Source organism: Biomphalaria glabrata, chromosome 4 (assembly GCF_947242115.1).
Source record: "Biomphalaria glabrata chromosome 4, xgBioGlab47.1, whole genome shotgun sequence".
NCBI classification, from domain to species: domain Eukaryota; kingdom Metazoa; phylum Mollusca; class Gastropoda; family Planorbidae; genus Biomphalaria; species Biomphalaria glabrata.
Genome location: NC_074714.1, coordinates 55,669,845 through 55,679,465, shown reverse-complemented (window position 1 = coordinate 55,679,465; position 9,621 = coordinate 55,669,845).

Below are 9,621 nucleotides of genomic sequence, written 5' to 3'. Positions count from 1 at the left end.
ACCTCAATGAAGATTGGGATTTTGAATTTTTAGGGTGCCCCTCAGTCACCCAACTCTAATGGGTAACTGACTTTAGGTGGGGAAAATTAAGGTGGTTAGTCATTGTGCTGGACACATGACGACCTGCTCATTAACCACTGGCCATAGAAACATTCCCTTGACATCATTTGCTCCATAGATCGCAAGGTCTGAAAGGTAAACTTTACTTTTTTAAAAATTAATATCCACTGTGCATCCCATTACTTCTTACTTATGTATAATAGATTTCTCTTTTCCCTTCCTTGTGTTTCTTGAATCAAGTTCCTTTTTATAGAGCATTTTGATACCTCCACAAAGCCAATAGATTATATTATTTGTCATAATGTCCAAAAGTAGAAACTAATTATTTTATAATGAGAATGTGGGTATAAGTGTTGTCTATCCAGTATCCAAAACTACACATTTTTCAAGAAAAAAATCAACAAATTAAACATATTGAAAAGGTAAAAAAAAAATTAACAAGGATTATGTGAAGGTCTTTCCAAATTTTATTAAGATTTGTGGTTAAACAGTAGAGTTCTTTTTATTTGTTTAAATAGATCATTGAGTGTAATACTTCAAGACCTATATCTAGTTCCTAATCTTCAGACAGGTGATCATGGATAAAATCTGAACATTTTCATTTCAATGTATGGATTCTATGGTGGAAAAATGTTCTACAACTTCTGCAAAGATCAGGCTCTGTTTTATCCACCATGGTCAAACACATCAACCTTAGACAAACAGTATCCACCCTAGACAAACAGTATCCACCTTAGACAAAAAGTATCCATTTCTAAATAAAAAAATACATACATATAATTTTCTTTACATATTTAAAAGAAAAAGAGAAAGATTACCTGAGGTGACAGACACCATCAGTATAGCAATATTTTTTTGAGATATCAGTTACTGGTTCGGAAACTGCAGATGGATCAGTCACTGTACAAACTTGGTCAGTAAAATTTGAAAAGTAGACAACTCCATGGTAAACAATAAAATCACCACCTGAAAACACAAATAAACAATAAGAGGATGTAGACACACAAATTATTACAATGTATGATTTTAATTCAATGTGAGCCAAAGGAATAGTTATAACCTTATTTAGCCTTAAACACATCAAACATTTGAACTAGTGGCCAATAGTGCGCCACATTTTAAGGATAAATGTATAAAATATACAGCTATTTTATTTGAATAAATGTGAATATTAAAGTCAATATAAACAAATATGAGACTGTGTGACAAAAGTGTAACTTAAATATTACATCCTGTTTGTGTTTTTTTTTTTCTCTGTGTTCTCATTATAAATTGTAGGGTTCAGATATATATATATTTATTGAAGATGAACTCCATTCTTTTCAGATCAGGCAGCTTTCCATACAATCTTTATTCTAAAGGACTGTTGGGGGCCAGTATTTTGTATGGGCCTCATGATAAAACAAGGCCACATGTTCTTTTCACTAGTTTCAACATCCAGAATAAGTGTTGCCTCATTATGTTGTGCCCTGTTCAAAGGTGAAAAATAATTCATTGACCGTGTCCTGATAGAATGTAACATGCATCCTTAATCCTGATGTTTGAGTGACAACTGTTTTGGTTTTGGTTAATACTACTCTTTTTTTTCTTTTTCTCTTCCAGATATAGTGGAATTTAAGAAAAGAAAAAGTAAAGTACCACTTTCAGACCTTGTGGTCTATAGGGCAGATGATGTAAAGGTCATCTGTTCCTGTGGCCTATGGTTAACCAGGGTGTCATGTGTCCAACCACCTTTACTTTTCCCTAACTAATGTCAGGTACCCATTAGAGCTGGGTGGATTCAAGAGGTGCCCAAAGATCCCAAAATTAAAAACCCCAGTCTTCAGCAGGATTCAAACCATGCACCCTGGTTCAGTAGCCAAGTGCTTTACCACTTAGCCACTGCACCTCCCATGGAATTTAAGACTGCTTAGTTATTCTTCCATTTTGGCAGTGTCAGATTTTTCTTCTCCTCTATTTGAAAGTGTGCTGGGACCCATTGAAGAACAGTTTTCTTGCTATTATTGTTGAGATTTATAAGAGCTGTCCTGACTTTTTTGATAGAGGAGGCATCAGATTTTTTTAAACATTAGAAAGAAATGTTTATTCATTAGAAAGTGCATCTGAGAGATCGCCAGTGGCAATTAAATTTTCTAATCTTTCTTAATTGAGCCATTTATTGAATAAGACAGCTCCTCTGTTACTGGTGGATTCTTAAGATGATCCATCTGTATAATTGACCCACTAGTTATTGGTTTATTAGATTTGTAGAAAAATATTCACCATTTTCTTGAGATCTTTCTGATTGTGATAAGATTTATTGGTTATGTTTTCAATACTGTCTCATAGCAAAAAGAGAGCTTAGGTCCCAGGGAAGAGAGTCATTGCACTGTTTAACTGATTCATAAATTATATTTTATAAGTGGTGTTTCTTTGTTTGAGATTCTTGTATGAAATGGTCTTTTCAGTTAGTTTTGAGTGCCAGACTTGTGGGTTTAAGTTTTGAGTGGGTAGCTCTCTTAGGTTTCCATTTTAGTAAACTGAGTAAGGATTATTATTTCTCTTATTTTGTCCAGAGAAACCAGGGAAAAAATGATCTCTTCCATTGCTTTGAAGGTTGTTGTTTTTATTGTTTGGAGTTTAGTTTTTGTTTTACTTTTTTACTTTGTCTATTTTCTGTAGAATTGACTGCTGAATCATATGATGTAGCACTGTGTTCTATAGTGATGTAGCTGGTAAATTTCTTTTTCAAAATGTAATTTGCTTATGGAAGCTCACAGCCTGCTAGGTGGTTGGTGTTAGCCTTCCATGGTTGTCCAAGAAGTCTACATCTGAGTTGCCAGTTACACTGATGTGATTTGGTATCCCCTGCATCTAGTGTGTTGTAGCTGGTACATTTCTATTTCAAAATGTTGTGATTTGGTATCCTCTGCATCTAGCATGTTGTAGCTGGTACATTTCTATTTCAAAATGTTGTGATTTGGTATCCGCTGCATCTAGCGAGTTGTAGCTGGTACATTTCTATTTCAAAATGTTGTGACTTGCTCCAAATTAATATTTCCATTTTATATCTTGTACAATTTCACTTTTTTTTAGTTGACTTTATAGACTGTCATTTTATTCATACTGCCATGTAAGATCTTTAAATTTGTTGAACCATGGATTGGGCATTAGAGCTGGGTGGACTCAGAGGTGCCCAGTCTTCACTAGGATTCATAGCCGGGACCCCCAGTATGAAAGTCAAGAGCTTTACCACTCAGCCACCACGCCTCCATCAAATTGATTAGGCTAAAAGTAGTCCTACAAGTTCTTTGAGTGAAAAGAAAACAGTGTTTAATGAATAAAAAAGGGAAGAAGAAACTTTTTTTATCCCACTAAAGTAAATCAAAGTAAAGTTCCCCTTTCAGACCTTACAATCTAGGGGGCTGAGGATGTAGAGGTCATCTGTTTCTGTGGCCCATGGTTAATGAGATTGCCAGCACAACAACCAGCCGCCTTTACCTTCCCCATCACACCAGGTACCTTTAGGTTGGTAGTCATGTGATCAGGGCACGGCAGACATATTGTTGGTAAAAATCTGGTTTCTATGCACAGTCAACACAAGCTTTTAGGCACTTACCATGGATAAGTCGAGCAAAGAAAGATATAGTCAGAAACAAATACTAATTCTTACACTTTGAAAGCAAGCCAGCATAATAAAGAAAATGATTTGCTGCCCTCCTTGTGTTTTTTTTTTTAAATAAAAAAAAAAAAAAAAAAAAAAAAAATACGTTTTGTAAAATGTTTTACTTATTTCGGATGTTCCTTCAGAGTTGAAGATAATTACTTCCTAGTCCAAACCTCCCGCAGGACGGCGGGGGATGGGAGCGGGCAGGGTTTGAACCCCTGACCATCGATAAGTCCGAACGACAGTCCAGCGTGCTTATCCAGATCTCTTCACTTATAATCTTGTTCTACTGAAAGTGCTTACACAATCACAAAGGATGAGTTCAAGGTATTCCAAATCAATTTTATTGTTAGACCTAGATTAGATCTAGATCTACTAATAACTAATCTAGACTAGATTCTAGATCTATATTCTAACTATTTAAGTTAGCATATCTAGACTACTATATTCATAATATTGTTTGACATAAATGTAGAATCAGATTGAATAGTCAATATTTATTATTGTCGAGGGCAGTGTTTCTCAAACTGTGTGCCGCCGAAGATTTGCAGGTGTGCCGAGGAGTTTTCAGAATGCCACACGTGCAGCGTTACACAGATTTGTGTACTATTAAATTTTTATTTTACCTTGTGACGACATCCCAACTTGCAACGACCAGTAATAGTAGTGGATCGCTACATTATGACGGAAAGGGGTGTTAGCTCTTCAGGTTATGGAGTTGTCCACTATACATATATTATTATAATGACTTAAATGTAGGCCGCCTTAGCAGACGCTCAGCAGTTCTTGAATTGGTAACGATTATAATAAGCGATGTGTTTCATGTAAATTTTGTATGTGTATGCTAATAATAACAAATTATTACTAAGCCTTAGTCAATGTTATCCATGGAGAAATAAGTTGGTAAGAATGAAACTGCGAAAGCGTTCAATGAAAAGCATGGAACCAAACAAAGGTACAAAGAAGATTACATTGGATATGGTTTCATATCTTCAGGACCTGAAGATTCTCCATTGTCATTCTGTCTGATCTGCAATTCAGCTCTGTTGAATGAGGCGCTTGTTCCAAGCAAATTGAAGAGACACTTGGAAACAAAACATCCAGCTGTAAAAGCGCAACCGAAGGAATACTTCGAAAACATCAGGTCCCTGCAAGTGGATGAATCCACTGACATTAGTGCAAAGCCCCAGTTGTTAGCTTTTATTCAGTTCATAAAGGATGAAAAATGTGTCAACAAATTCTTATTTTGAAAAGACTTACCAACTACGACCAAAGGCGAAGATTTTTAAGTGGTGAACGAAAACATTTTGCTATTCAAAGTACAGTGGAGACAAACTGTGTCAGCGTTTGCACCGATGGCTGTCCTTCCATGCAGGGAAATAGAAAGGGATTCTTCACTCTTGTGCGTCAAGAAAATCCAAATGTATTAGTTGTTCACTGCATGATCCACAGAGAAGCTCTTGCCTTCAAATATTTGATGTCTGTTCTGGATCAAGTGATTGAAGTTGTAAACTTCCTCAAATCTCGACCGCTTGCATTCTGACTTTCCTCAGAGCTTTGTGAAGCAATGGATTCAGACTACTAATGTCTCCTGTATCACACCAACGTTTGTTGGCTCTCAAGGCTGAGCTGATTTCATTCTTGGAGGCTGAAAAAAAAAAAAAAAAAGACTTTAGATTTTCTATTCATGACAAGATTTGGTGGGTTAAGGTGACATTTCTCTCTGATTTATTTGACAAATTAAATTCATTGAATTGAAGTCTTCAAGGACCATCGGAAACCATCATCATTGCATCCTCAAAACTAAAATCATTTGGTTAAAATTGATTGTCTTTGTGGCAAAGTAAAATCACGAAAGGACTGCTTTCGTACTTACAATGAATGTGCTTCAAATAAAGAAATCACCCCCGAAATTCTGGACACTTTGAAACACCTGCAGTCAGCATTGCAGCATTACTTCTCAACAGTTTGAAGTAATGAATATAAATGGGTCAGCTCTCCATTTGGAAACAATGAAGCTACAAATTTTACAACTAAAGAAGAAGAGCAGCTCAATGATTTAAAAAACGATGCAATTCTTAAGTCAAGTTTTCAGAGAAAGCCTGGATGTGTTTTGGATTTCAATCAACAAGTTATATCCTGTAATCAATTTAAAAGCAATCAAAATAATTCTTCCATTTACATCTTTATGGTTTTGTGAGTTTGGATTTTCAGCACTGACTGAAATCAAATCTAAGAAAAGAGAGAGACTTCTTACAATAGACGATGAAATGCGAGTTTGTTTGTCGACTTTGGAGTCTCGATTAGATCGCATTTGCTCTCAAAAACAGGCACAACATTCACATTAAACATAATACTGAAAAACAGGCAAAATCTTTTTTCCTTTTTATTATAAAACATCTGTTGCTCTTTGTGGTGTGCCGCGAAATTTTTGTAGTTTGTTTACTGTGCCGGCAGACAAAAAAGTTTGAGAAACACTGGTCTAGAGCTAGATCAACATTGTTGTAACATATAATGTAGGCCTACATAGATTGTGATAGAGATCTACTCTCTACTCAAGCCTTCAAGGTCTAGTATTCTAGATGTAGATCTATGGCTACATAGATCATAGATATATTATATACAAAATCTGGATGATGTCTCAGATTAGAGTGTGACTAGATCTAGAGTCTAGCCTACATAATGCTTAGGCTTAGTAGATCATTCTAGATCTCATCTAGACTCTATAGAATAGATCTAGAAAATCTAGATAACATCTAAAATCTACATCTCTCTGTTGCTGCATATTTTAAGCATATGAAACTTAATTTTTATCTAATAGATATAGCTAGATCTAGTCTTCACTTCTAGGTCACTTGATAAGATAAATAAATTTAGCTTTTATGTAGCACTACTTTCATGCTTATAGTTATAGCATGCTCAGAGCGCTATGGTCCAATCTCATTGGTGGACCGGAGGGGAGGGGTATCTGGGAGGTTTTCAGTGCTGCCTTTAGGCGCTCATTAAACACATCTCTGCACAAGATATATTTGGACTATAGTTACAGATAATAGTTACTTATTATTAGATACTAGTATTATATAGATCAGATCTAGCATCTAAACCAAAGAAAACTTTACTATCCAGTTTAGATCTAAGTCTAGGGCTGAAGACTTTTTAAAGTTTATTTTAGGACTAGGCTCATCAAGACTAGTAACTTGTTGATAAATCTAATGGTCCTAGATCTGTGTTTCTTTTACAACTTTCAAATGCTCTTTAAGATTTGAAGCTAATTACACCTTAGCCCAAACCTTTTGGCCGTTGCGGCTGAAGCACTTCACTAGTCTCAATTGAATTTTTGGTGTAAACTAGGGTTTTGAATTTCTATATTTTTAGGATGCTTCGAAGTCCAACCAATTCTTTATATTACAAGAGTTCTACATCTATTATTAAAATGTTATTGCTATTTTTACTTTTGAAAATGTCTACAGGCTTACAAGAGTTTAGCAGCTTACAACCAGTTCCTAGATGGTTGGGTTCAAGATGTTATGGCTTTTAAACCACTAGCAAAGGTAAGTAATAAATATTGTTATATTATAGTTAATATCTTGATATTCAAAGGTATTTACATGTATATGAGACCAATGTCTTGATATGTACAGGTATTTTAAATAATTTTTTTTTCTTTTTAATAGGTCTTCACTCTCAGTGGTTAGCATGTACTGCAGCCCTGGATAGTAATAAGTCAAGATGGTATTATTCTATCAGCCCACTGTTCTTGTATAGTTGGACTTGGTGAGTCCTGCACTCATGTGGCAGACATGGATCCTTGAGTCAAATAACCTACTCACTGAAGCCCAGGCTGGCTTTAGAAAAGGCAGATCAACAGAAGATCAAATTGCCTTCATCACACAAGAAATAGAAGACGGCTTTCAAGAAAAGAAACCAACAACAATTGTGTGGGTTGACTTAGAAAAAGCATTTGACAAAGTCTGAGAACAAGGTCTCTTGCTCAAGCTAATCCAGCATCACATATCCCAAAGAATGTACAACTGGATAAAGGAATACCTAAATAATAGAAAAGCCTTAGTTTGCATGCAAGGACTAAGAAGCCACACAGTGGGTATAAAAAATGGCGTCCCCCAAGGAGGAGTCCTATCCCCAACACTTTTCCTAATATTCATAAACTATCTAAATCAAAACCTACTGTCACCACCTCAAAGTTGGTTCCATAGAGTAGAAACCCTAATTCTGTATTGTGTATGTTAATTCCATATTGTGAATCTTATTCACAACCCATGTTGCACTAAGGTGAACACTTTTGACCTTAGGTGAACCAGAGAGTTAAAGGCAGTCAGTCCACATAGAGATATTGTAGCAAGCACTTGTATTGAGTCACTTAAGATATAAGCAGTAGAGTTAGATGTTTAAAGTAGTTGGTTATAGAATAAGTACTAAGTTGTGATATTCGTATATTACTGTTGGATTAATACTGACCATTCCTGGGTCGAATTGTATGGTGTATTCACTATGTGGTGTTATATTAAACTTATTGTGTCTGCTACACCCAGCGTCATTTCATTATTCTGAGATCTGTAACAAGAACCCAATGTCACCACCACGCCTACATTGATAACCACAGCCACATTCATAACATATAAAATAACACGGTGACATTTATGGTGTCAGAAGTGACCTGCCATGACACAGTGGCAGAAAACGGCATTTAATGGTGTCAGAAGCGGCCGAAAACGACATTTATGACAGCATTGTTCAAAGTCACTTTAACATGATATGCTGAGACAACCTGCGTGGACGAAACTAGACAACCCTGATCTTACAACCTGTGTGGGTGAAACTAGACAACCGTGATACTACAACCTGTGTGGGTGAAAATCTAGTACTACAAGTCATTCAAGTCATCGTTTGAAGACAGCTGATATATGGTCAGTCGAAGTAGCTGACATTTTCAAGAATCATCTACATCGAGTACTCGTCATAATTCTAATGACACACTCCTATTGTCGCTGTCTAACAGCACATTTAATAAGAGAGCGCTCTTACTCTTAGACCTCTCTTGTCGTCACTACCTAAGGTCATTTTTAGTTATTTATATTAGTTTCAGCAACTGTATGAAACAGTGGATTACCTATCAAGCACATGAATTATTTATTGGATTACCTGTCAAACATCTGAAGTATTTATTGGATTACTATTTTTCAAGAACTTAAGTACCATATCTTTTACCGTTGTACTGTGGATTTAACAAGTGGATTACTTATGAACTGTACTATTGTACTGTGGATTTAACAAGTGGATTACTTATGAACTGTACTATTGTACTGTGGATTTAACAAGTGGATTACTTATGAACTGTAACATTGTACTGTGGATTTAACAAGTGGATTACTTATGAACTGTAACATTGTGCTGTGGATTTAACAAGTGGATTACTTATGAACTGTACCGTTGTGCTGTGGAATTAGCAAGTGGATTACGTATGAACTGTACTGTGGACATATTTTATGTGGAGCATCACCGGAACTTTATGTACAAGTCAAGCATCAAGTGAATATTTAAGGGAAGTAACTTTAATTACCCTTTAGTATTAATGAATATTGATTAGTTCTCTTTGAACTACACCACAATTTTTTTTCATTGTTTACATTTGTATTTATATATACATTTGACCGTAGGGACTAAATTTCATTATCTATTGAGTCTGAGCATTTATATTTTTTTTCAAAATCAGCATCCAGGTATTGGTAGGGACTCTTTAGATAAAGTAAATACTTGATCGTATAGCTGTATTAGTCAAGTTTGTATTTCGTTAAGTATCTATCATATTGTTAAACTCTTGTATTGTCTTGTTTACATTTGTTGAATTTCTTTTTGCGTCATTGTTATTACTCATTGTAATTCTTTTGTCTACTATT